This window comes from Hylaeus anthracinus, unplaced genomic scaffold (assembly GCF_026225885.1).
Source record: "Hylaeus anthracinus isolate JK02 unplaced genomic scaffold, UHH_iyHylAnth1.0_haploid 11982, whole genome shotgun sequence".
Lineage (NCBI taxonomy): Eukaryota > Metazoa > Arthropoda > Insecta > Hymenoptera > Colletidae > Hylaeus > Hylaeus anthracinus.
Window position 1 is genome coordinate 3,344,235 of NW_026534330.1, and position 25,505 is coordinate 3,369,739.

Genomic DNA, 25,505 nt, shown 5'->3' on the forward strand with positions numbered 1-25,505 from the left:
CCTAGTAAAGAAAATCCTTGCAAAGTTGGCAATATTTCACGCGATCGACCCATGATGTTTTCTCACGGGGACATCCACCAGCTCTGTAAACTCGACCACTTATTGTTTATATAAACTATCAATTTCACGGTAACTGTGCAAGTACTGTTAATTAAATTACGATTCACAATAGTTTACAGACAGCAAGGAAACAGAGAGGAAACAATTGTACAGCTTTTTGTCTCTACGCTTTTATATAACGTGCGCTCCTTTGATGCGCCAAAATCTACGTTCTTGGCAATACCGTTTGCACGTTTTCGCGACGTCCTCTTATTAAATACACTCTTCAATTACTAAATTCATTTTCCCTCCGTGACACGTTCGTGTGATGAACGTGACTCCACTGTTTACGGTGTATTTTTGTTTCGGACAGGAAAGTTTGCATTTCCACGAATTAATCGCCGGCTTATATTTGCGATATCGACTTCGAAAAAAGGATAAATACGAACGGCCTGGCAGAAGAGCGTTTGAAAATTTCAAGGCGAGCCGACGAGTGGTGGACGACATCAAGCGTCTAAAAACTGTTTTTCCTCTTTGCTTTCTTTGAACGTTTTCAAAGACCAAAAGTCGGTAACTCATAGCGTGTATGATTATTAAGCGTTAAACGAAAAAAAAAGAAGAGAAGAGAAAGCAAAGGAGGAGGATGTAAAATTTCGCGAGCGATTCGTTGGTGCGACTTTATCCGAATGCAGCGAGAAGAATGATATAAGGGCGGCGAAACGGGGTCGCGACAGACTGCGTCGACAGTGGCATAAGACTCAAGAAAAAGGAGAGAGGTCGGCGCGCTCTCGATAAACCGCGTCCCGCCGAAAATTCTCAAATCTTAATTGCGAGGAAATGGTGTGTAATGGCGTGAAATATTGCCCAGAAAAAGATGCTGACTCTTATTACGGTCGGCCAAGAAGGGAGCCTTTTAATCCTGCGACTTCTCTCCGCACCTGCCCGGAAAACGCTGACCCGCCATTTCCACTGCCAATCTGTTACGGACGCGCGCATTCAACAGAGGAAAACACCGACGGATAAGGGACGAGCATTCTCACGCGCGTCCCTCTTTCGTCTTGCTTCGCGCCTTCCTCGAAAGCTGGACTCTCCCTCTCGATTCGCAACCCCTGCTCTTCTTGAATACTGACACCTAGATTTCATCTACTGATTTCCGCTTACTTCGCGCGATGTCTTCTCTCCCCTGTTTACGCGACACAATTTGGAACAGAGCGAAAAAGAAATTTTACGGACTCGCATTCTCAAGTTAAACCTTCGTTAATATCCGAGACACCGGTACCTACGCTTGTAGCGAAGCTACGGGTTCTAACAGAAGCTGCAACGCGACAATATTCTAATCAGAATTATTTCTGGATTACACGCAGCGTAATTCTCTCGCCTTTTGTCGATGGGAACGACAACGGAAGTGGATTGACAATGCTTCGTCGCGTAAGAATTTTCGCCAGATTCGTGCCAATTAAGAACCACAGTCTCGTTAGGACGAAACGAACCACGGCTTAATTTTAATCTCAAACAATAGTTGGCCGTCGTCCGTTTTCCCTAGCGTTTCGTCTTCCCTCCAATTTCATCCGTGGGTTTCCGTTCAGCCGGCCGTGGGCTCCAGCGTCGGATGACACGAGTTTTCTGGAGAGAAAATCGAGCACGAGAGGCAAGTTAAGCGCATGGATAAACATTTACGACCGTGACGCGAACTCGCTGTTCTTCCCCTTTATTAAATATTTAAAGCTGCGCTGAACACGATCTCCCTCGCACGCGAGTGGTTTCATTTCGCGAAATAATAAAAAGCAAACCGTCCCGGGAATAAAGGAAGAACTGCGGAGACGAAGTCACGAAATCCACGGCGATAAACCATTCGTCTGACAGATATGTATTCCCACGTGACCTCGGATGGCGGATCCAAACTTATAGGGGGTTGAAGTTGATTCGAATTGACTGCTTACATTCGTTGGGTAAATAATGAGGACACGAAGAGTCTGTAGAGATTTCTGTAGCCAGTCCTTCTCGAAGAATCGCTCATTTATCAAGTTCCGTGTTAAGTCGTTTTCGCCCGACTTGTCGATCAGGCCATTTGATGTTTTGACTAAAGATTTTACAGAATTAAATTTGTCATAAAGTATATGTTTTCAGCGAATTAAATAAATACGTCACCGATGGTACACGTGGCATGGAACGTGTTAAGAACGTTTTCATCTTGTGAATGTTAAGTACTACACGAGTTAAGAAATGCAATATCTTCTTCTTGGAATGAGAATGAGCTTTTAAAGCCAGTGTCGAAGTTTTAGAGGAAAGCTGGAAACGAAGCTCTGTGTCCAAAGTGTCCCTTGGGTGGTCGAGTAATTTTGTCAGGAGCCCTTTGAGCAATATTCAAGGCTGCGAGCATCGGCTCGTCGCAGCCTTAACAGGTACGCTGGAGAGTAATCCGGACACATCGTCGAGGCGTGATGCGCGCGGCAGAGCCGTGCGGCGCCGAGGTGGCCGCGAACCTCGCGACGCAGGCGTCGAGCCCAGGAACGTTCGTCAGTCGTCGGGCGAACTTGAAACGCGTGGGTTCGCGGCCTCTTTGCCACGCGGTGCAAAACCACCTCCGCGCCAAAACGCCGTCACGCTTCTTTCGACTGATTCTCTGTGACTCGTGAAACTGTTCGTTTTCGCTCGGAACTCGACGCTCTTATAGTACCGATTCGTCGATTCGTTTCTCGTGGAGTTTGCGAAGGATGTTATTTTTCACCAGGATCTTATTGCGCGCGGATGTCAAAAACAATTCCTTGAGAGTTGACGAAGACAAGAGTTGAAAGCCGCGCCCTTATGCCTATGTTAATTTATCCATCAGTTTTCAAAGCAGAAGGTTTCTTGTTGCATTGGTCTTACGTGTATGTGGTTTGACAATGATGTTTGAAACTACCCTCGATAATCGTTCGGATAGAAATCGTCGACCGAGAGCGCTGTTTTAGGGAAGAGGACGCTGATCCCTCTCGGATCTCGGCGGTGGCGGTGAAGCTATTGACTCGACATACGAGTCTTCTCTGTTATTGTAGACAGGTTTGAGAAAACGTTAAATGTACTTTTCTATAGATTCTTACAGTCTTTAAACTCAATTGCCAAACCGTGTATTTTTATGTCCATTTTATACTCGATTAGAAATCAAGATTCCAGGTCGGAGGAATTTCAATTCCAATGAAACTTCATTGCTCTTCCAATCCATTTACCAGTCGTCGTATTGGAAAATCTACCGTCTACCATCTCTATTACCTTCGAATCTAATTTTCATAAACGTAGACAATTCGTTCGTACAACGTGGACAAATTTGTTCCCACAATTTCGTACCATTGTCCCATCTGCCAATCGCAGCGCGACGAAACCCCCATAGACGCTACCAGCTGGATTGAAATTCATCTGACCATAATTATCTTAGGATCGTCGAGCAACTCGCAAACACGTTTCCCCGCGGAACGTTTGCGAAGTGAAATATCCACGGTACTCTTTCAGCCAGAGCCACCGCAAATAATTTTCAATCAAGCTGTCCCGCAAAGAACTCACGAATCGTGTATTGTAAACTGCTATATCCGCGTTCTGATCGTGAGGTTCGTTGGCGTTTCAGCAACAGTAGTTTTCAGTTGTTTTCTCCCCTTCCCGTAGTGGTATTATTTTGATCGCGCCAACGCTGAAACTCGATTCCCGCAAACTGCTGGACTTCCAACCGAGAATTCGATCGCATTCCGTGAAACAGTAAGACAGTGGACAAATAAAGTTTCCACGTGGGACGCTGTGTGCGACACACGCTACGGAATAACAAGAAGAATAATGCCTGGTCGTAGTACGAGTCACGATTCCGTCGAGCGATAAGCGGTAAGACATCTAACTAACGTTTTATCCTTTTATTATTACTATTCATTAGCCAACAATTAGTATAGTAAATAAACGTGAACTAGAGGCCACCTCGATACCTACGAAATCACTTGCAACTTTGAAAGAGAACTCAGAGTTGTCGTAGTTAACGAAACGAGACGTTCACGAGCACCCTTGACAGGGTGCAGCAATATTAAAGACTTTATTCGGAGGAAGAAATTGATCTCCAAACCGTAATTAGCTTCAAAGTGACCTTCTCCGTGAAATCTCGCTACCCTATCGCCGCGCTTACGTCGCTACTTACCCCGTTCGAGCATTCTGACGCAGCAATTACATAGAAGGCAAACTTTGCACCACAAATTACAACGGCGCAGGAACACATGAGACAACTCCGATAGCATAACTACGCTCCAGAGATAATGACTTAAAACGTTTGCACGGATTCCCTTGCAGAACATACCAATCGTGTAATAGACCGAGAGTTGGGCGCGTAAAGTTGGCCGGCTAATTATTTCTAACCTGCCGTGTATTAAATTAGAACGCTAGATACCGTTTAACCGGAATGTATGTTGCAATTCCGCAACACCGTGTATATTTCACTCCACCGTAACGAATAAAAATGGTGGAATAGAAATATGAAGAGAAAATGTGCTAGAAGAAAGATGGTTGGAAGAAAGAGGGCTCGATGTCTAAAAATATCTGAAAAAAAGAGCCTGCGCAGATACGTTTTTGAATCACTGTAGCGCGAGAAGAATGTTCGATAACGAACCGGACAATTCGGCGAACCGTTGCAACTAGTGCGAACAAAGTTTACGGAAAACTTGTTTCGGAACCACGTTTTATTCGCCTGGTCGTGCGACGGGACCGCGAAATACATTATTTCCTGGCACGGGAGGGTCCCGCAATTTAATAATGTTGGCCCGATGTCCTCTACGTGACCGGATTTCTATTCTATAAGTTCTATCGTCCGACCAGAGTGGTGGTAAAGTTTCATCTTGCAGCAAGTTTCGCGACGAGCGGTTCTGCTCCCCGTTTCATTAATCTGAGGACGGCAGAAGTAATACCTTACCGCTGGCGATGCGTTCAAGATTCGTCGGGGTGACAAGTTCTTAATGGAACTTCGCCGATGGGATAACGTGAAAAATCGAGTAACTCTAAACGACGCTGGTCTCTAAATTCTTCGTCTCTAATCTGTCTTTGAATCGTCTTTCAAGTGTTCCAAGCAGAAAGAAAGATCAGACAATTTGTAAGTTCGCAAATAATCGCGTTTAATCTGTCTAAGCCCGTGGAAACTTGTTCGAGAAGCCTTTAGCTCCCGCTTCGTATCGTTGTAACCTCCAAACGGTGATTTTCGGAGGAAAAACACGAGCACCAGCGGACTCGACATCTGCGTTCAACCGTGGAGCTTTGTTTGTTCCGAGTCGGAAAAACGGAACGATCCTCCTTTAATCGCTCGACGCGAAACGTTCGTTATTTTCATCCTCTGTGCGACAGGAACTACGACAGGAAAAACTAGGGGGATGGTGGTTCGATCCAAGAAGAGAGAACTAAACCGAAGCCGTGAAATCCTGAGCATCTTTGTCAACGTTGCTTTTTATTGGAACTGGAATTCTGTGGAAGATCCCAGTGCTATCGATTTCGAAGCGATAACTAGAAGGTTAATAACCGTTCCGTGGCATCGAACCTGTGAGAATTAATTTCGTCCTCGAATATATTCGAATAAATGACAGATGTTTACTCGAACGTAGAAACTGCCGAGAAAAGCTCGAAGGAAGCAGATATTTCGGGCAGAGAAAATTTGAATAAAACCACGCTCCCTCCCCTTCGCGGCACGTCCTCTGCACCTCCGTCTTCCTGTCGTCCTTCCGACCCCTTACGCTCGAGAAGTAATGCAAGTTCCACGCTGGAAACTCGTAAAAAGCCGTGACCAGCTCGAACCACCGCCAGTCCCACGACAACCCGACATCTGCGGTCCAAATGCCTCTTCTATTCTCACCCTCCTCGCTTGGAATTCAACTATTCCGCGGGCCAGACAACCGCCTTTCCCTTGTCCTCCAGCGTCCTATGAAGGGCTGTGTTTTGCTAGAGTCCACCGAGTTTTCCTTGGATCCTTCCTCCTCGCCCGATTCGTCCAATTCCGCGCCGCGAAAAACTGACGGCATAACTTCGTAACAGCTAGCAGATGCTTCGATCAGCCCAACTTCCGGATATTGAGTCATAAGGTTTTTCTTAGGACACGAAAAATCGAGAAAAAGAACGTATTTCGCACGTTTTATTTTTCTGCTGAAAATTCTGGAGCTATAACACCTTTTCGCGTGGAATCACCCTCTATCCACTTGTACCGCCACTCGCAGAGGTACATGTTTTTATATCATTTTCCTTTATCGAAACGGATTTGTTTCGATAGCAGTTTGGACAATGGACAAACACTCGACAAATCCAAAGTAGATGGAGTAGTTTCTCGAATTTCGACGGTGTCGTTACCGTTGATTTAACATTCCATTTCGCGGGTCAAGCACGCGATTACGAGCTCTCGGTTGCAGCGTACTGCATACGCCAACTCGAAAATAGGATTGCGGCTATTAGGTTGGCAAGGTTGCGCAGGCTCGAGCTGGAGGAGGAAAGAGTTTCGCTTCTATTTTCTATTTGCGCCGGAAAGGTATAGTCGTAAGGAAAGAACCGTGCAAACATTCCTGTGGACTTACCATGTGGCGCAGTACCTTACTGGGCGTTCTCGGTTATCGTTTCCCTGGAATAGCCTTGCCTCCGTTCATTCGATATCCGACCGAGTGGAATATTCTGTTTTCGTCCGATGTCGTTCGCCTGGACCCTTGTCCGTTTCCGACAGTGACGTTTTACGACACCGCATTTGAAAGTCTTATAAAACGAATCTCGTTGCCTGTGCATAGAAACGCCATCGTTCCTATCTGTTAACGCAAGAAGCTGAGAAGCTTGTCGCACGATGCTCCCGATGTTCGGCTAGGAGGTAATGAAATTTCTCATCATAGATAATCCTGTTTTGTCTCCAGTGATTCTAACAGCTTTATAAATGACAGTGCTTCCGTTAGTGACGCGTGGCATCGAAAAATAGGTCCCTTCCGCATATAAAATGATTGGTCCGATGTCGAGTGACCGGTTACCATTTAACGAGCTCGTTCCATCACCAATTCCAGCTGTCGATCTTGAAGCTAATTCTGTACGTGTACAACATAATTCCGCCATCGACCGAGAACTACTTTCGGCTGTTCTCCATTGCGGAGTACCTGTCGCAACTGTTCTAATGGAAGGACCGCGAACGTCACAGTTCCCTACAGACGCGCGACTATCATTTTCTCCGGAGGTTTCCACGTTCCGTCCAATATCCAGCTAGAATATTCCGTTCCCTCGGATTTTGCGCTTCCGCTCTCGATTCAGCGAGGCCATCGTTTAAGTCACCCCCCTCTCGATGGCCACGTATACGACGATCGTAGCCTGCACGCGGTCCGAATCGTCTCCCAAGCTGTCCGCTGCAGTCGTCTTTCGGAACATGGAACTTGCAAAAAAATTGCACCATTCTACGGGATTTCGGGATCTGGGCAAATGGACCTCGACGGAACGACCGCTCGAATATAATACGAAACGAGTTTCATCGAGACGGGGGTCTCTCCACGATTTTGTACTTACGTTCGCGGTTCGTTGCATTCTACCGCGTCATTCGTACTCATTTGGAACGGACCAGCATCGATTGTGATCGAACCACGAAAGAATAGGATGGCATCTATGGCGACGAACGCGAGTACTTTGGGTAACTCGATATAGTCGGTTCCATAAATTGGCATACGGGTAAAAAAAAAATAGACGACAGAGACCCGCATATTTTCCATCGTGTTTGTCAATTAAAAAAGAGCCAAAATATACGCAAGACTCTTGTTTGCCTTTCCCGTATTTTTTTATTAAAACTTCAATCTATTCGCAGGTATAATTTTCCTTCAAAAAGTTCTACAGAGAACAGCTTCTTTCTCCGCTGGTGAATGAGGATAACCCCCCCAAAGTGGCGAGCGAAAATGAAAACGTTTACAAAAGGCTGGCCGAATAGACTCGGGCGCTTCCCTCGGACTCGTCGACTCCGTCCGAGATTCCTTCTTATCGCGCCTGAGCTCATCAATAACGGATCCGTACAACCGACGTTAAAGCAGAAGATCCGTAGTTAGACTTATCAACCCCTCTGATCTCCGAGCACGCGACCAGGGGTCCCTAACTAGAGGTCACGTGCCGTGCGTACGCAAAGTTGCAACCCTTGTGTGTTAACCCTCGACCGGATGATCTGTATCTGGCTCTAGATTATCATAAATAGCATCTGTAGCGAGAATCGGTGTTTGGATGGGCAGCCAGGTCGTAGCCAGGGCGCGATAACGAAACTGAGCATCGATAACAGGGTACATCGGTCTTACGGCTGAAAGATTTTCATTCCGATATAACGAGCCCTCCCTCGTCGTAATCCGACGACTTCGAAGAATAAACGCGTTGCAGAGTTTTCCCGAAGATTTTCACGGTGACGTTGCTGTAACAGGAAATTCCCATCGGGGGACGACACTTGCCAAAGTTTCGCCAGCCCCTCCGCGCCTGGTGGACGCGATTCGATCGAGATACCTCGAGATTCCTCGTATCGATCCGCGATCCTTAAAACTGAAACGAGACGTTGCACAAAGCCGGGCCGTTACATAAAGCCGTAGCTGAAGCCGAGTGTGGCGGCTAAATGGGTCACGGGCCACTTGCCCACGGGATTTCAATGACGACCGAGAGCTGGAAAACTCTGGCTCTTCCTTTAAGAGAAAACGTGTTGCGTCGCTCGCGGTGAGTTGGCACGTTCGGCAAAAACGCGTCTCGCGAGCTCCGCGGATAACGCGGGATGCGCGAGATTATCGACAGGGTGCTCTCTTTGATCAACGTTTCGATCTCTATTATAAATCCGCTTGTGAACGCTATTATATTAGGTAACCATGTGGAGGGTAATTGTATGTAAATTTGTTAGAGGAAAATTTCCCCTTCGAAAAATTTTAATCAAACAACCTTTCAATCAGAGTGATTGATTTTTCCATGAATATACTTAAAATGTAAATTGATCGCGGAATTATGAGCCAGAGAAGATTTTTATAACTACGTATGTTCAGCTTCGAACGCGTGATACATAGGTAGAAAAATTTGCTCGCCTTATTGTGAAGCGCGGCCTCGGAATTTTCTCTCGTTTCTTCCTATCTGATCGCACATATGCACAGGGACGTGGGTACATCGCAGGCAGTTGTTATTCAAATTATCGGCAACTTCAAGCTAATCATCGTAGCATGTTACTCGTGTCAGGGATGTGTATCTAATCGTAGAGGGTGGCAGAGTTTAAATAAAACGGCTCGATGGAGTTGCAGGATCGCGATGGCATGGCGTCCTACGCTTTCCCTGAATATCATTCATTTCCCTCGAGCTCTTTTCAGCTTATTCCGTATTTCTAATATTAATCATGCATTACGTGCTTTCAACCGTGTATAGTCGGGGCTACACGGATGCGCTCTTCAATTACTTCGAATAAATCTTTCATTGGTCGCTGCAAACGATATCGAGACGCGAAAAAGGAACGATTCTGTGGCCCGATTTCGCGATTGAAAAGCGTTCGTTTTAGCTCGCTGTTTTAGCCTCGCCGCTGCCAAATATGAAATTATTTTCAATGTACACGTTTCGCTCGCGGAAGTTCATTTTCATTTGCCCAGCTAACGTATTTATTACGAAAATCGATTTATTAATATCGTGTGTTGCATCGGGACCGCGATACGCGGAACAGAATTTCTGTTATTTTGTTTCGACTCGCGTTCCCCGTCGACAACATAAATTTCGTACGGCCACTCCGGTGACAGTCGCCTCTTCCACCTCGTAATATAAAGCTTCGTTACCGCGGACAAAAATTGCGCCGACATTGTTTTAACTTGTCAGCGAACGCTGCATAATGTTTCCGCGAGTCCGTGGCTATCTAAATCAGCTACCCCTCTACTGTTCTACCTTTGCGACACTGAAATCCGAAAATAATCGAAATGGTCGAGTTAGGCTTCGAATATCAGCACCGTTAATTCCGCTCTGTTCAGCGGCAGGATATGACTCTTATGTTTCTCTTCGCTTTCTGTGTCACGGGGTGGACTTCAACAAAAATACGTATATCTCGAGGCGAATCTGATTCGGCGGCAACTTAACGCGTTAACGTGGTACCACAGTACGCGAGGCAACGCTTTTGGAACGAGGATAAAAACATCTGGCGGCACCGGTGAAACGAACGACAGAGAATCCGTGCAATTATAATCGACGCGGCGTGTCGCGGCGAATGGGTTAATCGAATCGGCCGTAAATTGCAATCGGCGAAGTTGCAGGGAAATTGCAGGATGCGCACACGGAATGTCACGCATCTGCGGCGTTGAATACGTGCTCCAGAGCGTAGATGGTACATAACAGAGAGCATCGTTGGATCACGGTTCACAGTCGGCACTTATTTGAACACAGGCCACACGAAACGTCCCCCGACTTGCCCAATGGTTCGGCCATCCTATAATAACCGGCCACGTCAAGACAAATATGCGGTGAGCAAATTTTGACGAGGTACTGCGCCCATATTTGCGTTCGATTCTACCCCCTCTGGCGTGACCGCGATTGGTAACCGCGGACTTCCGCTCTCTAGGGTTGCACGGCCACACAACGATCTGTCCTCCAACGTTACCACGACATTACCGATGGTTTATAACCGAGACTGGTACCCTGAGAACCTCCACCGATAGTTGACGAAGAAAGGGAATCGTCCTTTCCCCACTGAGAACAAAAGAATACGGATGAAAATTCATTTACTGCATATTCAAGTAGCTCTTTTGCGAAGCTAAGTGGCGAACGAATTACATTTCAAAGTCCGTAGTATTAAAACACTGAATACCAAAGCTATATTTTACATCGGATTAATCGCACGCGCACAGAGGAGGTTAAGCGGAACAATTTAGACAACTCTTCCCTAAGCGTTGCCTCGCTTGTTTTCCCAGCAGTATTTCAAGGATTACCAGAACTCCGTTCCAGAATTTGAATTAGATAGACGTACGCGTGCCTACGAGCAATCCTTTCGGGACTTGAAGTCCTGAATTTACATAACAATGCTCTCTACGCACGTACGAGAGAAATCTAAACAGTCATGCCGAGACGTCATATAGAATTTATTACAAATACGCTACGAGCAGATCAGAATCCACCATATTATCCAACGAAACGTAGCAACCAACGCTTTCAATAAACTCACCCGAAAACAATGAATTCGCGAAGCTGGGTATCGCGTAAACATCGTCAAATGTTCGCTGCAGCGTAAACTGCTTTTCGAGCGAAAATAATTTTAGCTCCGAGGGAATATACAAGCGTCGGTCTCGAGTCGAATCGGTCGTTCATCGCAGCAGCCGAGGGAGCGATGTCGATATAAAGTTTTCAGTGGCCAAAGACAAACAGGCGAAGGCGACCGTAAGTCCAGTGGAACTTAACACTTGCCCTCTCGACGACAAATTATCGTCCTCCGTTAGCAGAACGATTTAATACTCGATTTAGGGAAGGGCCGCTACTTGGGCGCGACCCCGCCATTAGCCCGACCGACCGTGGCCAAACTTTATGGTACTAACGACGATGAATAATGGCGCTGCAGAAAATCGTTAGCTTCCCATTAACGGACGAGCCGGCTAGACAATCCGGATGGTAAACACTCCTAAACCAGGCATTCGGAATCTTGATAATGGATATCAAGTTGCGAACAGAACGAACCCCCGTGGATTACTCTCGGCGAAGGGAGAAACCGATCGTTCGAACGATGGCCACGATCGCTTCTGCGACTTCCGTTCGCCCATAACTCTAACCCATCTAACGATGTTATGATTCATGGATCGTTGAAGGTGCTCTCGCATATAAAATGAAGATGCGTACAAGAAGAACGTCGGCATCGAGAAATGTTCGATGTCCGCTGTCCAAAGTTAATGGATCTACCGCTCGATTCCGTATCGACCGATTCGAGTCTTCTACAGTTCTGTGTATGACTGCGTCGCGTCGATCATGAGCTAGACTCTGTAGATAAACACTCGTCGGATAATGTGTAAATAAGAGGAACAGGCAGCAGAGATAGAAACCGATTCTTTAGCAGAGAATGGTCACGTTCCGAGTTAGAACGATCGGCGTCGAGGGTCAGAAAGTTCCGCGTTAGGGACAAACCGCAACAGAAGAGGACAAAGCGAACGTAAAAGGAGGAATGAACTGAAAGAACGACGGGAAGGAAAGCAATCGTTCGACGAATCAGTTCGCGGTGATAGAAGAAAACGTCAGAAAGAGGCAGGTCGTTCGTTTCCGGCACGTGCGGCTGAGAAAAATTTCCAAACTTTCGCCTTCGCCTTCGAGCGATCGGATCTAACTTCAATCAAGAAAATTGTGACGAATCCAATTCAGTCACCGAGGACCATTTTCATTGTACTCGTTAGCCTACATCTCGCTTCGCCCAGGTTTCTGCCTAACGACCGAACACTTCCGCCTGTTTAGTCCAGAAAGAACTCGTTAAGGCTTACCGATCATTTTCTACGAGAGCAAACACTTGGATCTGGAAAGAAATTAGAACGGGACGATTAACCTCTTCGTTACTCGGAACCCGCATATGGGCCTCGCTAATCCAACAATTGACTACAACAATCGAATTTGTGAGAAATGTCTAGAATAATAATATACAATATAATATGCGTATTAGAAAATCAAACTAAAAACGTAAAGACCAGCCGAAAACATTTCGTTGAAAATAATTAGAGCACCTCGCGTTTGTGTCTCATTTGTATAATTGCGTTTACAATGGGGTAGCTCGTAAAACACTCCGCGAGTTCGACTAGCTGGTTCGCATTCCGAAAAACCTCTCCAATTGTATTTAAAAATATATGTATCCATGTTTTGCTTTCCGAGTTCCCTCTCCATGATAAAGTAGAGTTTGTGTTACCAAGGTATTACGTACCGTGTGAAGAAATGATAAACAGCCGTCAAGCAACGCTGACGTATATACTACGTACAATTTAATTCTGAATGCGTGCAATGTACTATGAGGAATTCCATTTCAGTTTTATGTTTCCTCAAATACCAAGCTTCAGCTGAAATGTAGTACAACCTACCTTTGCGTTTTAATGGTCACAGTGTAAGGGCCAAGTTGTCGTTTCGAAATATAGTTTTCAAGCGTTAAAATGCGGCCAATTGCAATAATTTCAGAACGCAATTTTACTTAATCATAATAAACGCGATTCGTTGCACAGCCAGCAGGAGAATTCCTGGTCCAATTTACGGAATGCTTCTCCCGAACAATTTGTATTTGTACCTCGTCTCTCGTCGACCCTTCTTTCCCCGTTTTTCGTATGCGCGACGCTTCCGGATGCTTCTCAACTCCTTCTCGTAGATTATATTTCATCATCAGCAAATAGAAATGGGCGCGATTCATATCTGGATACGAGTTTCGAATAACGAACGAAATAATAATAATAATCATTGAGATATTTATTTTCCTTATATTAGCAGATTTTTTAATATTCGGAGCAATTTACATTCGATTCCACGTTTCGACGTGTACTTGTGTCCTCGTTGCGAGATCTCTCTTGATTTCGTTCTGTAAATAATATTCAACTGACCTACTTTGTCGTTTGCATTGACAAGACATATTTGAACTAGCATGACCAAAGAGTCAAAGAGTAACTCGGAGGAATGAAATATGCAATTACTTCAAGACGAATTATTTTTAGACGGATTAAAGTTACATTGCTAAAAATCAAGAGCTCGAATTGATATATTACTCTCGAGTACGTAAATCCGAGACTTGGCTGTTTTATAGCTCGTCGTTTACCCTCGTCCCACTTCGACCCCCTCCCTGTAACGATAAATTTCAAGAGGATCCGATTTGCATAAGATCGACAAGAAGGGTACGCCTTTAGAATGAACTATCAATAAGATCCCCGCGATCCTCGAGCTGTCTGAGCAGACTCATCTATCGTTGGACGATTCTGAGACAAAGGAATATTTTTCACCTCGATAATCCGTCCTCGTCCAACAGGCGGATCGGGTCTACGAATTCCATCGTTCATAACTTGGCTGTAAATTGAAGAATCGCCCGATATTCTACTCTGAATTACGAGTCGAGACGCGAGACACGACGTTCCTTTGCTTACACTGAGCATTTCTCGCTTTAGAAGTGTTCGAGGCAAGCTGCTGCATGCTTTATTAGCAACCAATGCGGAAACTTCTCTATCGAACAACTTCGGCAAAACGACGGAAACGGATTTCTGTAAATCAGGCCGTGAACACCTCGTGTTTCTGTTTCTCAAACTTTCGATGTTTGCAGGGCGTGAAACAACGTTAGTCGAAGATCCTCGAAACGAGGAGCGAGCGAGTAGAATATATTACGAAACTTTACAGCACATAATTATTGGCAAGCTTTGGAGATTATTAAGCTCCTCGATAAATTGGAACAGTTTAACTAAAAGAGGGTCGAAAGTAAGTACCACGAGTGACATTTATGAAAATGATAGAAGAGTCGAAAGATCCTAACTTTGTGATCAAAAATAAGTCACGTATATACGCGACGTTCGAAGATTAATCTCAGAATGATTTTCTTTCTAAGAAAGGAACGGAAATTCAATATAAGGCGGTAATTTTCTGCTCGAGGGAATCCTGAAGCGAAACCTAAAAGTCGCCAGGCACCGTTCCTTTCTTGATTTCACGGGCCGCATGGCCGTAAAGTACAATAAACGACAGTATTGAAATTCCTTCCCGCCATCCCTGATTTCCCTGCTGCGATCATTCACGCCCCAGTGGATCGATTAAAACTTTTTCCCTCCGCCTCGACGCGGCTGCGCTAACGATTATTTATGTTCGTTTCAGGATATTGCGTTTGTACGACAACGGAAACGCGGAGTCCTCTCTCCCCTCGATTATCGTTTTCCTTGCGCCGGAAAAAGAAGTTTCCGGTTCGCGGACATCTGGAAATTCCTTGGACGAAAAATAGCCAGGCGTAATTGGCCGCGCTCAGTTTGCACCAGTCTGGACCATCCAGTCGCGGCCGCATCCTCGGCAAACTTCTCAAAACTCGTTCGAGCTCCTAAACTTTTTAATGTCACAGTCTGCACGCTCGCACGTCCGGTCACACGTGGCTGCTGAGAGATGTCTACCGTAAGCATCCAGAACCACTGATTTTCCTCGAAATTTTATAAATCCATTGAAACGGATAACGTCGAAACGTTGTATCGAAGAATAACGCGTGCAATTCGCAATAAAACGGATCGTGGACAAAGCACGAACACTTACAAATGTAGTATGCGTTCATAATTGGTAATATCGATAAACGAGAATTGCCCACCTGACGGCGACGTTCCTAGCGTTTACATAAGCGTTATCTGTACAGAGATTTATTGATCGATACACTCTACTTCCGCGAGCCATCGGATTCGCATGGGATTTCAACGACGACTCGCTCCGTCCCTCTCCCTGTATCAGAATCTATCTCTGTTTCTTCCCGTCTACCCCTCTGTTTCTCTCGCGGGTCGGCCATTCGATTGGGGTCAGACACTTGGATTTCACACGATCTATAATGCAGCCCTTTCGAACGGGATAGAATACGAAAGAGGCTCGAATGAGCGCGGGCTCGAAAAATGGCAATCGAATATGCGACGCGGCCGGAATTGCAGTCTAAAGCGTGCACTGTCCAACGAGTACGAAAATCGGAGGAAAAAGCAGCGATAGTCCAGCTCGGGGGGATTTACAAAATCGTTTCGATTCGTTCAAATGAGTGGTATAATCTTGCTACAATTTAATCTATATGTATATTATCGACCATTACTGCTCCACCTCTTCTCCTCGTATCCTCTGGCTACCTTTTTATTCGTATCTAGCATACACCCGCTAGATTGTTCGAATAATTTCTTCCCTATATTCCGCTTGAAAAATTCCATTCGATCGATTTCAATACCATCCGAAGTATTTCCACTCTTTCCAATGCGCCTGGTAGTTGCCATTCTCGTTGTAGTTATTACGAGTGCACAAATCTGTTTTAACAAACACGTTCGAAAGCACTTGAGTGTATGTACCCCGGAAATCGTAAATAACTTGCTCTCCAAAACTTTGTCCACGATGTGCCCACATAGTTTGAATTATTTCGACGATGGATTTTCGATAGACCATTCGAAGCTGGAGAAATTAACGGAGAATGGAGATCGATAAGAAATATTTTGTTGACAACTGAAAATATAACACCGTAGTATTTCAAATATAAAAATAAAAAAAAAATGTCTATAAAAGAAGTATCCAGTCGATATTTCGCAAATGGCCGCCGCCAGTTTTGATATTCCGAGCGACCATTCGATTAAGCGTATCGCGGCGCGCTTGTCGTTTACGCGCATCGCAGTTAATCCTCGTGTTACTCGACGACGTTGTGGACGCTTCCTCCAAGCTACATACACGTATAAGAGGTTTTAATGCGTTTAGGAGGGTTGCACCGTGCAACGTAACTTTCAAAATGTCGCGCAGTTTAGAACGAGGCCGTGTTTACCCCACCCCCGTAATCCAGGCGACCCTTCCCTAATACGTCGGCCAAAGCCGACCGCAACACCAGACGTCGAGTTTGCCATTACAAGCACTAAATCCCGTCAAACCTATCACAGGCTTTGGTCCCGCGTACTTTGTCCACCCTGTCCTCGAGAAGCCTTTTCGATGGCCAATTCACGAGCGATAATATACAAGAAATTCTTCTTTGGATACGGTATGCAACAGTTAAGAAATCGTCACCAATGTTTGTCAGTCTCGATACGAGTATCGTCGAGTCGTATAGAAGTGGGTGTCACAGAGAAGGAATAGTGTTCCGAAAAGTAGACACGTACATAAATGTAACCCATAAAAAGGAAAGAAACACTCGTTATCGTACCAACAATAAAAGTAATCTAAACCCGACGCGTATCGAAAACGATACAGTGAGCATATAGGTGGTAACTATGGCTCGTGTTTCATTTCAAATCCACTTAGTAAAACGTGAACATTGAGCCGCTGTAACAAAGCACTGTAAAAACGAAACCCCAATGTCGATCAGAAGCCGCGAGAGTTTTATTAGCCGACCGATAACGAACGAGGAGTGCCACGTCGAATTCCCCACCATGATTCATGAACCTCTCAGGAATGATGAAGAGAGGTACGTTTCACTTTCCTTCCTCCTCTCGTTTTCCTGGCTTCTCGTGCGATCGAGAGGTGGATCGAGGAAAACGTACCAAGCTCGACTCTCGTCGAAGTTGATCCGCCGGTGAACGACGCCGAGGCAACCTCGATGGTTCGTCCTCTTCCTTGCGCGTCTTTCATTCCATCGTCGTTTCGTCGAACCGCAATCTCGAGAATTCCCCGCGCCGTGTTTGACATTGATAGGGTACGCATCCCTTCGAATCCACGACCGGGTGGAATTTAAGGAAGGAAAAAGTCACGATGGAGAACGAAAGTACAAGAACTGACGGAAGGATTGCTCAGCGTCCTTAACGAGACGTCGCTTGTCAAATAAAATGGGGGATCGGGGCGTCGGCGTCGTATCGACGAGACTGCTACGCCAAACTATACGCGTCGGGAAGCAAAGCAGAGGCACGGAAAGTAACGTTGGGTATGCAGGAACGAACGTCGAAGGACAACCTTCCTCGCTGTCACATTTCTACTCCGTTCGAGAGCTATCCGTGAATCGCGATACCGTTGATGAATCCCCGAGGCAAGAGAAATAATAAACATGTCGGTGACGAAGCTTTGGAAGTACAAAAGTAGAGACCAAAATGTGCGATCTCGAAAAGATATAAAGGATTCATAATTTCTAATGATAATGCGAATATCATTAGAAGAAATATGAAATTGAAATTATAGTGTAAAATTGAGGAGTGTATACGATAACGATTACTTTGAGCGTCAACGTATAGTCGATACGGTCCATTAATTTCTTTTCCACCCACGGTGCGAGAAAAAAAAGAAAAATGTCGCGGGGAACTCGATTCCAGACCCCAACGCAGGATCAGCGATTATCCCGTTGGCGTTTCCGGCAATTTAAAAGTCTTCGGGCTTCGTCCTTCCTTCTTTCGCTGTCTTTGTCCTCACCCGTCCCTCGAAGTCTCCCAGTCCACCCTCTTTCTGTTTCTACAACATCTAACGCGCCCTCACGGAGAAACAGAGAACTCGAGGAAGTGATAAAACTTCCGGAGACGAAAGTTTCCTCGATACGATGTAAAAGTTCAACGGCGGAACGAACGAGCGCAGTTGCGAGCCCCGGCGTGCACGTGAGCGATTGTAATTGCACGACGTGCCCTCCGTTGGCATCGCTCGCCCCGATTGCAATCGCGTTGGAACACATTGCCGTGATCGGCAACGTTCCTAGGATACCTGCCACCTGCTCGCAGTTTCGAGTTTTCCATTCAGTTTCCGCCAAAAATCGTTTAGAAGGACGCTCGAGATAATTCTTTGGAATGAGAAGCTCCAGGTGCGTCTGAGCGTGATTAACGCTGAATGTGCACCCGATATGGGGACGGTGGTGACTTAATGTAAAAGATTGCGACGTTCGCGACGAAGGTAATAGCGCAATTACAGCGACCGAGATGGCGGATCGATAAAGTACTTACGTATCAATTGTACATTTCACTGAAATTGCTACTCGAAGGCTGCTTTGATTCGCGCTGCTCGACCGGCACATTGCGACGCATTGTCCACGGCATGGCTTCATTTCGCAAAGCTTATATTTGGGTCAAGGATCAAGGAATAATCCTGAGACAGAGGTAGCAATGCGATCGCGTTAAATTCTCTATAAGAAGTTGTCGACTTACGCGATTCAATTCTTTCCGCGGCTTTTCACCTAAGTCGAATACAGTACAGGTAAGAGTCGTTACGTCCGTGGAAGAAACAACAAATTGGTCCAGCGTTAACTCTGTGGGTCGCGAAAGGCAAATCGTTAGCTCGAATCGTCAAAACGTATAATAAATAAAAATAACGAGTAGACAATTATTTACGGGGCGCGAAGTGGTTCATTAATATGAAAATATATGTCTGGACAGTGCGAGCCTCGTTCATGTTTCGAATTAAAACTCTCTGTGTGCGTTTTAATTATCTATTAAAATATAAAAATCGAAACGTAGCTCTGCCCCAGTTGACATACAACGTGTAACCTTTCTATCCGATGCAACTTGCTCTTGGTCGTGATTAATTATTCACTGCAAGTTTGAACGAACGTAGACTAATAATAGAAGTGGCGTAAAGAATCTGGTAAAAATCAAGCAAGATCATAATGCGTTGGAACATAGCCTGCGAGCTTCCTAATGAAAACGAGCGCGCCGATCGTTCAGGAAAGCACCGAGGAAGTAATTGGATCGACTGGTCGGATGCACGATACTGCGCAAGCCCGATAGTTTTCGAGGGAAACTGGATTAACTGCGTTGCTCGTTGCATCAAAATCGTTAAACAGAGCTAACGGTTACCGATTCGCTGCAAAACTTTTCTAACGTTTCCAGGGGATGCAACCGTTCCTGAATCGAGGAACACCGATTTCGAATGCATGGGTGAAGCGTATGCAGAGCATTCGAAAGTCTAGCAAGAAGGGAATGAGATTCCAAGAGTAAAACGATGAGCCACGTACGGCGAGACCTCGCTTAAAGCTCTTAAAATTTAAAGCTCCAAACGAAAGTGTCTGGGTTAGATATTTAATGCTCGTGTCATCCTGACGAATAAGTAAACGAGGATAGGAACGGCGAGACAGTGGAAGCTGCCACAGCTTAACTCGCATCGCTGTCGCATCTCCGCGTTTAGAAATTGTAATAGCAAACGTTACCCATATACGGCTGTCCAACGTGTCAGAAACACTGTCCGACGCGTGTCGTCGTAGCTTGTTAAACGACAAGACAGACAATCGATCTGTAGTAATACACAGGTCGGAAGAGACCGACCGCTGGTACAGTACCTTCCCCTCCGTGGGCAGCGAAGCTGTACAAGCATCGCGAAGCGCGCGATGTAGACGGCATCGAAACGTCTAACACGCGACCTGCAACCCTAGCTAATAACCTGCTGACGTACGAGGGTGTTCCGTAACCACTAAATGAAGAGATCCGAATCGCAGATGGCGAGGGTTATCGGCGTGAACAAGCATCCTCGTTCGTTGTGACGCGGCAATAAATTTCACCAGGCAAAGGGTTGCTGGCCCTTTCGTTCCCTTGACATCGACAGCTCGTTACATCGTCAAGACGGCCGACTGACAGCATTGTATACATTATTCAAGTATCCCACACGTGCGGCTTCTCCGCCACGTGCAGACGTTTCCAGGCGCAAGGGCTTCCTCTAACTCTGCAACTGGCAGCCAAGGAAACCTAATTTTCGCCTGGCGTAACAGCTCGCCCGTTACCCGTTAACACCTTCCATCCGGATTCCGCTTCATTATTCCTGGCTTGTGTAAGCGTCTAATTATTCGCCGACGATCGGTTCAAAGCGTTCTCGATGTGCCTGGCCGGATCTCCTTCGGACTTTGTAAGGGATTTACAAAGGATATGCTGACTAATTATCGTCGAAGAACTACCCCCTTTCGAGGAAACTTGCGAACGGTCGTATTTCAAAATTTATCGCAGCTCGTTAGAAATTTTGGCTTCTAGTTACACCCTTCGATAATTGTTTGCACGTAGTTTCCTACAGCTTTCGATTACATTTTCTTTCAATATTCCAGCGCTGTTAATGCGCGCGGAAATCTTCGTTATTTCGAATCTGCTTGAACGTGTTTTGTTTAAGGTGAACTCTCGAAAGCCATTTATTATCCGGCCAAGCGTCGTCTCCGATACACCCAGTACACGAGCGAACGAAAGGCGAAAGAAGAATAATCCCTCCATATGTTACGGCGCGGCAAAGAAACGAAACGATACCGAGAGCGTGTAGGATATTATAGCACCCCCGTAACAATGGTATCAGCCGCGCCGCGAGAACGTATCGCCGTTAATATATCGAACGGCCGTTGCAATCAATAATTCGACTCGCTCAACGGTAAATCACGATTCGGTGTTAAGGCTGCCTCTTCCGCGAGAAAAACTGCGAGGGGTATTAAATATTACATCGACGATACACCTTGCGCAGCAGCCCGTACGACACTGTCCGTACCAGTTTGCGTAAATCAGCAGTTACGCGCTTCCGGTCACGGCTGCTTTTCATTTCGAGTAAATATAAACGCTACAGGCAAATGAACCATGGTGCATTGTAAAAGTTCAATTATTTTGTAAGAACGATGAGAAATTCAGGGCAGAAGTAAATTGGTAAATATAACCGATTTAGATGCACCGCTAAAATGCATAACAAATCACCCTATGTTAATACCAGCCGATATTGCGAACGCATCAACGATAATGTACGGTTAATTCTATCGCGCGTACCGCGTGGACGTAAATCGAGAGAACATATTTCCCAGTTTCGCGTAAATGCACGGCATCCACTGTTTCGCGGGTCGGATTCGAAAGCCCAACGAACAAATGAAGACAAATTGCGCCCCAAATTGGTCGATTTATCCGTAGGAATTCTAATCGGAAGAAATAAAAATTCTTCCCTCTAGAGGTGACAAGCGCTGGTGATTCTTTCGTTACTTTCTCGCAGAGGCTGTAACACTGAGACCAAACCAGCTTCTGCCCGCATCTGTGGGAACGTAGGAAGGGAATCGTCCTGCGTGTGCCAAAATTCGCGTAAACATGTATCCGCTATGTACCAAGGATGTTCACTTCTGGCATTTACATGACTTACCGTTTCAACTCCTCAATTGCCGTCATCAAGATGTTAACAAGCTTTTGCAGCCTCTTCAATTTCCTTCCATCGGTCCGCATTTACCGAGGAGAGTAGCTCTTCTCGTAGACGCGGCGGCATGTTTCACCGAAAAGGCCACGTACCGTTTCGTCTCCTTTCCCCCTTTTTTTTTCTTTACTCCTCTTTGCTTCACCGGCAGCGACGAAAAGCGCGACAAATGAAAGAAAGAAAAGTACGTGACCCGCGATGGGAGCGTCCACATTTATATTTCTTCCTCTCGAGGTTTTCGGGCTACTGCTTTCTGCGCTGACACTAATTTGGCCGTTTCTCGTGTCTCTTGGTTCTCTCGAGCCCCGTCGTGAAACTCCTCCCTGACCGTCCCTCCCGTTCAAAGAAACTACGTGTTTTACATCCCGCCGCCGCAACGTACCATCGAATAAATGTCTAACGTAATTTAAGCATTTCCCGTGAAAAACAAACTCGGGCGGAAACTTTTTTCGGCTGGACCCTCCGTACCCCCCATCGCGACCACTGTTCTGGAATCCGATATAATAAAATGGTTATGAAATTACAGCGGAAAATCTGAGTTGTTTATCGACTAAAAGCTTCTGGAATTTTACCGAATAAATTCAACAGCATTCTATAGTTATAGACGCAACGAGTTTTCTTATAAAACGCGTTCCGATGGTTTCTCATTTTTAAATAACCACTGAAATCGGAGGTGAATACGCGTAGCTTTCGTTCTCTCGATAAATCTTTAATATCTTCGTACAAAAATTTGCTGTAAAAATTTAAGAATAAATGAAATTGTGTGGATAGTAAACACTCAGGGATAGAATAAATACTTTCCGTTTTCGTTATTGAACACGTTGTATTTGCGGGTAATCCAGTGCGATGGCGAATCATTAAACATCTAAAATACAGTTCGATGCCAAACATTCGATATCCGTAAAACAAGAGATGGGGAGGAATGAATCCGGTTTGTGGCGGGTCTAATAGCCGTCGTAAGTCACATCGCGCCATGGTATCAATAAAACGTTGATCGGAAATTGAATTAATCTCTTGCGATAGAAATTTATTTATCACGACGATCGTCATTTTTCCCCTCGTTGAATATAAGCTTATTCGTTATTCGATACTCTGAATTAACGGGGGGAGAACAAATATGAACGTGGATCAAAAAACACGAAAATGGATGAAAAGAGTAGTATAATCGTGAAGACTCGACCCGTTCTTTATTCCGGATCAATACGTATCAATTTATGCCTCGATGAAGGTGTACATCGCACTACATAACTCGTCTGCAAAGCACGCATCAATGGTCATCCTTTCCATCGACACGAATATTCGGACTCGTCGTTATTTACGGTATCGAATGCCGATCTATATATTTTATCGAGGAAGCTATCAAACCGGTACGTATGAATTACTCAGACGAACCTATATAGAACGTTCCCTATCGATAAGAGCTGTATTCGATAACCGATTGCTTAACAAATGGCAGAAGGAGATCGTTGTGAACGATGGTATACTACATCATGGCTCTTAATCGCAACTTTTCCCATCGCCGATATTTATCCCAAGAACCTTTCTTCATTTCCAACGACCACCGAATCTGTGCTTCGAGTTTCTAAAGTACAGTAGACCTTCGCGACGATAAATATTCATATTTCCTGATCGGTGCAACGTACATTATTTCCCAACAGTATTACGATAAGTACCAGTAAGATATATTCTTACTTGCGAAACTGTAATAAACAAGATCAGGGTAGCAAACTCGTTCGATAGCAACGAATAGTGTTTTCGTGAGTGGAGGCAAAGGTCCTTGGCTCGCCAGGACTCTATAGTCCCGAGTGGTCTCTACGCTTCGTTAAATGCGACACTGATATATGCTGACCGTTCACGAAACTTATTACTAACTTAGGAATTCATTTAAATGTATAGGCGAGCGGCAGTCATCGTCGCGGGACAACGGAGCGTGCAGATAAGGCAAAGCCCGTCTCTTCTTCCCTCGCTCGCCTCTATTTATACCCGTAACCACCTACCGGTTGCTTTCATCGCGGCCATGCAACTCTACCGCTCTATGTAGTCGCAAGTTAAAGCACCGTCTAATTAAGTGGGGAAATTACGAGCTCGTACGAGAACTCGCGAATTAGCCGGACCGCGCGTTGTTTCGGTCCAAGCTGCGAACACGGCAAACTGAGAACGACCAACGCGAAGACCGGGATCGTCTCGATGCTACGGCAGAAAGTAAACACGCGTCGCACCGACGATCAAGAATATTTAACTCGTCTTAAAAAATTCTTTCCTGATATGTTGTACTGATGCTGGAAGAGAGACGCGACGTAAAAATATTCCTTCTTCGGGTCTGAATCCTTTCAGCTGAGACAGCTTTATACCACGCTTTGAAAAGGTACATGACCCATTTCTCTAATTAAATAATGAAAGGACGATGACATAACTCGTCAATCGTACGTTTCCAGTTGCATAATTTTTCTTGCGAGGGACGCGATATTATTATCCATATCCGGATCAAACAAACGTCGTTATAAAACAGTTTAATCGCGCTTGTCGTTCGAGAGGCCCCGGAATGCGCGAAATACGTCTCGTTAATGCATCCCGGGAGATAAATATTCATAGCCGCGCCAGTTTACACGAATTAATCGGATCTCGCGAAACGAGTAACGCATAACACGATTCACAGTTTTATTTCGCGTCTGTTCCGTTATCAATTCGCCTCGAACGCGATTATGAAATCGTTAATTGCCAATTCTAAAATGTAAATTGCGACGCAAGCGTACCGCTCCAACGGATACGCCATCGAACGTAATTCGAACTTGTAAAAGAGTACAAGGTTTTAAATTCCGTCGCTGGACATTCGACGACGGGACTTACTTGAAAATTGTAGCAAATTGCCTAGCAACGACTGGTTCCACGACATCGAAGATCGAAGAGACTTACGCAGAGATCTAACGAATGTTTATTCCGTGTAGTTTTTCGTGGATATATGTAAGAAGGGATCTTCTAGCCTTCGAAGAAAGACGATCGACAAAAGAGATGGCAAAGGCGTGGTTAGACGTTACAGTTAACGTTGTTACCGAGAGGGATGAGAGTGATCGGTCGAATAGCTTCGCAACACGGTTGATCCGTGGTCCGTGCCGATGCCCGTTGAAACCGGTACACGAAGAGGAGTAGCCGGCACTCTGCCGTCTACCTAGATTATTCGAGATACTCCATACACCGCCGCGAAATCCCGGACACATTTTCCAAACCAACGAGCTCTTGCGTCGCTATAGGCTCCAACGGATGAATGCCCGCAACGGTGGATGTACGCGAATCGTAGCCATCGATCGGCATTAACAATGTACATACAGGCGGCTTCCATCCGCGATAAGGCTTTGCGATCAGCGATACGCGTATCGCGGATTAATTAGGAACTTCGCCAGAGGAGATCCCCGTTTCTGCATTATACCGTACGCTCTGTTCCGTGGATCGCAGGGACTAGATTCTAATTAATTCACTGTCCAACCTGATCCAAGAAGTTTAGAAATTGCTAGCGAGTGATTTCAAACGCAAATCATCTCTAGCAATGTATCATAGCTGAAGAAATTATTACTCGAAAACAGTTGGAATAGATTCTTAGAGTCGTTACTTCGTCGCTTATTAATTAATTGAACGTGAACCCATAAAATTGCCAATGGTTAGTTATTAAATAAAATTATAATTATAATTCTTACCGATCGCTGCGTCGTTGACTAAAATATTGTATCCACGTTGGCGTAGACAATAGATATCAGCATTAAAAGCAACAATTC

The 25,505-nt window shown here is 45.4% G+C and overlaps 1 protein-coding gene across 2 annotated transcripts in view; it reads left to right on the plus strand.

The window, feature by feature from the left end:
- The first annotated feature begins 2,564 nt into the window (after positions 1 to 2,564).
- Positions 2,565 to 25,505, plus strand: part of LOC128886211 (igLON family member 5-like) — a 49,886-nt gene continuing 26,945 nt past the window's right edge. The window contains exons 1-2 of one of the 2 annotated variants that reach the window (XM_054140909.1): positions 2,565 to 3,078; positions 3,638 to 3,885. The gene's annotated coding sequence lies outside the window, so the exon portion shown is untranslated. The remainder of the gene's footprint in view (positions 3,079 to 3,637; positions 3,886 to 25,505) is intronic. The other variant, XM_054140908.1, reaches the window with a different exon arrangement.